Source organism: Myxocyprinus asiaticus, chromosome 33, assembly GCF_019703515.2.
Source record: "Myxocyprinus asiaticus isolate MX2 ecotype Aquarium Trade chromosome 33, UBuf_Myxa_2, whole genome shotgun sequence".
NCBI classification, from domain to species: Eukaryota; Metazoa; Chordata; class Actinopteri; order Cypriniformes; family Catostomidae; genus Myxocyprinus; species Myxocyprinus asiaticus.
Genome location: NC_059376.1, coordinates 16,375,224 through 16,383,722, shown reverse-complemented (window position 1 = coordinate 16,383,722; position 8,499 = coordinate 16,375,224).

The following is an 8,499-nucleotide window of genomic DNA, read 5'->3' as shown; positions in this document are numbered from 1 at the left end:
CCATGGGACGAGAACCAATATCTCAGAGGTTGCTCATGCAACGTGCTAATTAATGCAAAATATATATGATGGGGGGATGGTGCTTGTCAGTAAGAATGGGGTTGATACCAGGGTACTGGAACATTAGGTAGCAACATGTTGATTTTCTGTGTGATCATATTGCAATACCATCTACATTTCAATCTTTTCCTCACTTAAAGCTATCATATCAATTTAGAAGACTTGGAATATAGTGCATAAGTCAAATTGACAACTGTTATGACTTTATGGTACTTTTATGTCCTTTTTTTATCTGAACACCACTTGCTTACTGTCTGCTTTTATTGTATGGAAAAGATCAGCCAGGACATTCTGTTAAACTCCTTTTGTTTTTCATAAAGGAATGAAAGTCGTACAGTTTTGGAACTAAATTAGGGCTGCTGTAACCAAACTTTTTTTTTTTTTTTTGTCAGGTATTCTATTTCTAAATTATTTCTCAGTCCCAACTTATTTTCTTGATTTAAACCTAAAATTATTAATAATACATTGTGTCACTGAAACAGCATTACTTGTGAAAAAAAAAATAATAAAAATTGTTGGGAAAAAAAATCCCTATTGAATAAACTCTGCTTTTTTCTTCTGAAATGTGCTAGGTTAACATGTTTCTGAACCCCCCCCACACACCCCACACTTCTCTTTTTCTCATGGGTTAATCAATTTATTCAGGGATGCAGAGAGCTGGAGGGCAGATTGGCCTCAACTCTGCCAAAATGTTCAGTTTGGAGCAGAGCACAATGACTGCAGCTTACGGGGTCATCACAACAACCCAAACACTCACACACAGAGATTCTAAATTCTTTTCTCTTGTATTTGACCCCTCACCTGTATGGTCATTTGTAACAGGAGGTCAAAAAATGGAGCCCCTAAACAAGCCCAAACACATCAGCGAAACCTCCCCTTCTCTCCCTCTGACAGTCTACTCCAGCAGGGCGAGGTTTATGTGTGCAATTGCCTGACATGGTCATGATGATGATGGTGTTGATGATGTGTTAATGATCATTATGAAATTATGCAAATTAAACCAGCACTCAGCCATACACTCACTCACAGACAGACCACGGCAGTTGCTGTATGACCACACACAGAGCCAGAGACAAAAATGAACAGTCTGTCAACACACAACACTGCATGTGTCTGTTTCTCCACACACAACATGAGCTACTGCAGGTGGTCCCCATTCCCTGTGCATCAGGGACCCATTTCTGTTGGGCATAAGTCCAGAAAGAAAGAGAAAAGGAGTGTGAAAGAGTGAGAGAGAGAGAGAGAGAGAGAGAGAGAGAGAGGAGCAGGGTTGGAAAGAAGGATAGAGGAGATATTAAAGGAATAGCCTAGTTCACCCAAAAATAAAAATTCACTCATCATTTTCTCACCCTCATGCCATCCCAGATGTATATGACTTCCTTTCTTCTGCAAAACACAAATGCAGATTTTTAGAAGAATATCTCAGATCTGTTGGTCCTTTCAATGCAAGTGAATGGTGGCCAAAACTTTGAAAGTCCAAAAAGCACATAAAGGCAGCATAAAAGTAATCCATACGACTCCAGTGGTTTAATCTGTGTCTTCAGAAACTAAATGATAGGTGTGGGTAAGAAACAGATCAATATTTAAATCCTTTTTTACTTTAAATCTTCACTTTCACTTTCACATTCTTCTTTAGTTTTTTTTTGGCGATTCGCATTCTTCGTGCATATTGGCACGTACAGGTTGTGGCTGGTCAAAGGTGGAGATTTATAGTAAAAAAAGGACTTAAATATTGATCTGTTTCTCATCCATACCTACCATATCACTTCTGAAGACACGGATTAAACCACTGGAGTCGTATAGATTACTTTTATGCTGCCTTTATGTGCTTTACAGAGCTTTACATTTTTGGCCACCATTCACTCTGACCAACAGAGCTGAGATATTCTTCAAAAAATCTTTGTTTTTTTTCTGCAGTAAAAACAAAGTCGTATACATCTGGGATGGCATGAGGGTGTGTAAATGAGAGAATTTTCATTTTTGGGAGAACTATCCCTTTAAATTAATATTATAAATGTAAAGTGGTCAGAGACATAGCCGGGCTGCTGTGTTATTTAAAGATCATATCTTATTATCAGTCATATCATTATTTCGGATGTGCTGTTTTATAACAACAACAACAAAAACATTGACTTTAAAGAATAAAAGAAAAATTAAGAAAAACATTTCATTTAAAAGTGGATGAAAATAAATAAGGACAAAAATGTATACATTTAAGGAGAAAAACTAAAATAAAAAAAATGTGCAATGAAGTAAAAGTAGTGCAGCATTGCACTTAATTGTGGACCGGTAAACAGCTAAACACTACATTGTACGTTTACATATTAAATTAGTTTTTCAGTGACCTCTTCACATTCCATGATCTTTAATGCTAATAGACTTTAACCAACGCTTATTGGACTATTTGTAAATCAGATGTATTGAGAATGTGTAGAGCCCCTTTTGTATCCAATCAAGTGTTGTTCACCTTTATTCCCGTGCTCATACCCCAACACTTGCCTTCCTAGAGGAGGAGCCCCATTACACCCTCCACACCCAATACACTCCAACTCTTCTATTACACAGCTCGTACACCCTAATTATAGGAAATACACACTCAAAAGCACAAAGTAATACAATTCCACTACAAATTACGCTCTGCTGGAAGAATGTAATGGCACAGTTGAGCCCTAAAGGCTTGTTTAGGATTATGAAAACAGTACAAACAATTGTGTGTAATCCCAAACTATAGTAACCTTCTCTCAATCAAAAAAAGGTATCTAAGATACAAAACCTAATTATAAGATACAGTACATAGATGTGAATATATTGAATGATATACTTTTTCCAAAGAACAACCCCAAGAATAAAGTTTTGGCACATAACTTGCCCCACTTTGAGCACTTTCATGTCCAAGAGGTTGATTTTTATTAAAATTAACACATTAAACTTTTTCCATGTTGTTATATAAAGGTCACATATAAAGGTGCAAAAAACTTTTTTCCAGGTCTTCATCTGAACACCATAGCAACTGCATAACAACACTCTAAAAACCATTCAGAAAACCTAAACAATCGTATACAGTACCAACAGCCTGGCAACCACCTATAACGCCCTAGCATTTTGGTGGCAAGTTTAGAGAAAGCACCACTTACATACAGACATTTGGAATGCCAAAACATAGTTGGCATTTGGCATTTAACGAAAACCCATTTTAACATTTAAAAAAGGTTTGTCCCTTATCAAATAGTTGCTCCTCTTTTTTTCCTTAACCTCCAGTTTCTTCTAATCTTTCTGAATTATCTTACTTTCTAGGGAAGGTTTGGGGGCTTCTCCCATGACATCACAGACCTGGCTCACTGCCATATCAACATCTGTGCAAACCTGAACTGCACAAAACCTGACATCTAAGTTGAGTTACGCTCATAGCCACAAACTCTTTCGCACATGCATAGTTGCGCGAGATTATCTTGCTATGTTTTTCCCTTCCTCATGGTTAAGGCTGCATGCTTAAGTGTGCGATGCTATTTTTCTTCTGGGGATAAGGGCTTCCAACTAACAGAGATAAAACCCTCAAGTATCACATAACACACAAATATGTGTGTGTGTGTGTGTGTGTGTGTTTGTGTGTGTGCGCCTGTTTGAGTATGTAGCACAATTAATTTTGTTAACAAAAAGGAAATGGCACTCTACTGATTGACATCAAATACATTTTTTCTGTTGATTGCAATTTTGGGAAAGCATGATATGTGTCTGAGGTTAGAATTGTGTGATAAAGCTTTATGTTCAGTTGACCTCAATGCAACAGAAAATACACACACACAAATGCAGGACCCCTGCAGTCAATCAAGGGAAAAAAGCACGAGGTCTTCAGTGGCATATGCCTGTAATTAGTGAGAAAAAAAAAAAAAGAGTATCAGGTTTTGTAGAGAATCTGATTATAACGGAAGGAAAGAAGTACAGATTATTAAGCAACATGACTTATCGGATCAGTGCATCTGCCAGAAAAAAAAAAAAAGAAAAAAAAAAACGATTTTGAGTGTGGGAAGGATGCAAAACAGAAAACACCTTCACCTTTTCACCATTAAACCTCATATTATACACACACGTTTTAATACCATGGTTAAATATGGTGGGGACTTCCCACTGACTTCTAATGTTTTTTTTTTTATAAAGCAAAGTATATTGTTACACCCTAACACTACAGCTACCCCTTACAGAAACCTTTTGGGATTTTTAGACTTTAAGATGTTTGCTTTTAGTCACTTTATTAAGCATGTTTTGATTGTGGGAATGTTTTCATCGTAAAGATCAAAACCTGACTAACACTCAAACGTTGACATGTTCATCCAAGGGCATAGATTTGTCTTGAACATTGGGGGGTTACAGCGTGAAGCATTTACATGTTTCCATTGATCATGATATAAATATTGGGTGGTTGTACTTGCTTGTTTTGATTATTACCTCCCCCCATTCCCCCGGAATCCATGGCCCTGTGTGCATCCATCAATTTAAATCAAACTCGGATGCTTCATTAAAAAAAAAAAAAGCAAAGGAAATATCTTGACAGGAACTTTAAACAATGTATCATGAGTGTCTTAGGGAAACTGGGGGTATCACCTGCTCATTTAGATACTATCCCCTACAGTAAACCAAACCATATTGCTTAAATGCAAAACTCACCTTCCCAAAAAAACAGACAATGACAGGATGTTTTGTAGCAAGCCATTTTTAAAACAAAAACATCTTTAAGAAGAGGAGCCAATTTGGATGGGACACTTTGGCTTGTCAATAACAGCAGTCAGATTAGTGCATCTGACAATTTCCTCTTCTCACGGGTCACTAGATTTATTAATACATATGCACAAATGCTCATGACTCTCTGTTTTTGTTACAGCCAACTCAGTATCCGCTCTAGCTCATTAACAATGCCACTGGGGTGACCTTTGACCCCAGCTGGACCATGCTTACTTCCTCTCTTGTGTGCGTGTTTACTTTGATGTAACCGGAGGACATCTTTCTGCCAGCTTGTTTTCACACAGGAGACGACTAGGAGCTTCCTACTGTTTAAACATGCACACGCACACACACACACACACAGGAAAAAGGGGCACAATTTGTGCCATACTGGTAAAAGTTAGAAAAAGGAAAAGAGACAATTGCTTTATATCCTACAGGACACAGATTGTGTATGTAGAGCTCTTACACTTTCACTGCACTCTGACAAACATATACACATGCGCACACTCTTATGCACAATGCACATGTGTCGGATATTCACCCTGAATCTGAAAGCAGTAAATCTGGCTAAAAATTATACAGCCAAACAAGCTGGAAGACAAAGGAAAGAGGAGAGTGGTAAGAGGATAAAAAGGAAGTCTGGGAAAACCCTTTTTGTTCTGGATTGTTAAATTATAACAATCTGCTTTAAATAAAATATAAAAATAAAAATAAAAACACATATAGGACCAATGATGTAACGAAATATTCAAGATTAGTGACTTGGTGACTGTTTTAATGATAGTTTAAAGGGATAGTTCACCCTAAAATGAAAATTCTCTCATCATTTACTCACCCTCATGCCATCCCAGATGTGAAGGACTTTCTGTTTTCTGCAGAACACAAACAAAGATTTTTAGAAGACTATCTCATCTCTGTAGGTCCATACAATGCAAGTGAATGGTGGTCAGAACTTTGAAGCTCCAAAAATCACATAGAGGCAGCATAAAAGTAATCCATACGACTCCAGTAGTTAAATCCATGTCTTCAGAAGCGATATGATAGGTGTGGTTGAGAAACAGATCAATATTTAAGTTCTTTTTTTTACTATAAATCTCCACTTTCACTTCCAGATCCTATTTTTTCCCACACATTCTTTGTGAATATTAGTCGGGGCTTGTCAAAAGTGTAGATTTATAATAAAAAAGGACTTAAATATTGATCTGTTGCTCACCCACACCTATCATATCACTTCTGAAGACATGGATTAAACCACTGGAGTTCTTCTAAAATGTCATACACATCTGGGATTGCATGAGGGTGAGAAATTGATGACATTTTGTTTGGGTGAACTATTCCTTTAATGTAGTCTGGTGCCACGTCTGAATATGCATACCTCACCACCAGGTTATATAGTATGCCAAAACAGTATGCCAATGAAGTAGAATCTCAGAATCCTCAGTATTCATAAAACAGCAAGCCAGAAATACTCGGATGACCTACTGTCTCCACTGGACACAGTTCTATACCATAATGTCTCGTGAGCGGAGGAGACATCTAGTTCAAAACGCTGGATTAAAAAAATAAATTAAAAAAAAACAGCAGAGAACCGCAAGTCAGCGGCTAGTTTCAACTGTAAGTGCTATATATGGGACAATGCCCATGTTCCTGTATGAAGTATGTCCGAAATCTATTCATCCTACTCACCTGCATACCTAAAGAACTTTTATACTAGCCAAGAAGTGCATCCTTCATCAAATGCAGTACATACTCTGACAGTATGCAATTTCAGATGCAGCATGGGTATTTTTTTCTTTTGTACAGTATTGTTTAGGGTTTTTGAGGATGAGAGAATATTATGCAACCTGCCCACATTGGCATCTGCTTCTACCAGGCACTGAAGTACCACAGAGATTGATTGGACACACTGCCTTTGACGTCAATATCAAAAGATATGTTTTCTCCTCCCTTTGAATAGTTAATTAGCCTATCAATTTTGCTTTCCAAAGTGTGCATGATTAAATGGTGATGTGCAACATGATCACATGGGTAATCGGTGTGTAGTTCTGAATGTTTTTCCACCTTGAATGTTGCTGTATTTTGCTGTAACATTGAATGTGCTGAATTTTGAACGAGTGCCACCATGCAGCGAATTTTTAAACACTGCAAATCACGTCATGTCATTTTGACACCACATCTCTTTTGATCTCTGTCTATTGCACTAGTCAGGACTAGTGTCTGTCCACTCAAATGTCTAATTCGTAGAATGTTTGCTCATATCTTAGGCTTGCACAATGCATTGCACGAAGGTGTGAATGCACACAACTGTGGTTCAGCTTTGGGCACTAGGGGGCATTTTATTCAGAAAGCATATACAGATTTTTGCAGACAAAACATTCGAACTTCTGTCACCAATTTTCCTGTGCGATCAGTGTTTTTTTCCTGCAGTCCACGACTCGATCAGAACAGACCTGCAACCCACCAGTTTAAAACCACTGCTGTATCGGACATATTAAAGTGCACATTTGCACATAAACAAACACAGACAAACAAATACAAGCACACACATACCCCCACCAGAAACACACCTTTGAGTACAAACATGTACAGGATAGAGTTACTGCATGGAGTCCCTTTAGGGAGCATGGAGACAGGATGGGGAGACAGGGTGTGTGGGTACATCAGGGTGTCTGCTCCTCCTTGTGTCACTGATATCTACCATATGTTTGTTAATCATCACCTTATAGAGAGAGTATGCGCAAGCATGTACCCACATGCATACTTGCACGTTGATACAAAAAGCTTCTGGATCTGAAGCTAAAATCAATTCATTTTAATTGCTTTGACTTACAACTTAAAAAAAACAAAAAACAAAAAAACAGCCCTAGGCCTTACCTTTAGTGTTACGAAGTCAAGACATGTCTGCATTATCTAAAAGCCTATTGTGTTGATAAATTGTGTTTCTGTATCAAGCATGGCACTATAATGCCAATGTTGTGGATTCGATTCACAGGAAACACACATAGTGATAAATTGTAAACTTTGAATAAGCTATAAGACACACTGGATAAAATTGCCTGCCAAGTTATTCAGGAGTTTTTCACTGTTTATTAGTACTCTTATCTGACACAGACAGACATTGATGTTAGAGTCCAGAAGCAGCATGCTGTGACAACTCAACCCACAAGTCTCATGCTAAGGTTTATGAGAGTAGTGCTTGTTGGAAGAGATTTGAACTCGACTCTTCATGATGGAGACTCTTTATTACACTGAAGAATAGTTTAAATACAAGCTACATATTGCAGGACAGTCTAAACGGCTAACTTCCTGGACTTCCAGTCTATCCACAACATTCTTGTGAAATGCAGACAGCTAAAAATCCAACACTCTCCAATGAAAACTTCTCAGAAGTACACATCATCATCAAAAATGAAGAGGAAAATTAAATATAGCTGCCATCCTGCTGTGGTCTTCTCTGCACCTATGTAGCAAATAGACCTATGCAAAAAAATCGAGTTCTTAAGTGCCTTGCACATTAGGTACATTTGATAAAGTCCATGCCAAAGAAATATGTGGTATTATCCTGAGGCATGTCTGTCTATTTGCACAGGCAGCAACCTGTACCACCTTGGAGGGAAATAAGTGTCATCCTGTGAAAAATTGCTTAAAAATCTCTGTTTCTCACCAACAAGTAAAACCACACTCTAAACTGTCAAATTTCAAGTCAGTTATATATATATT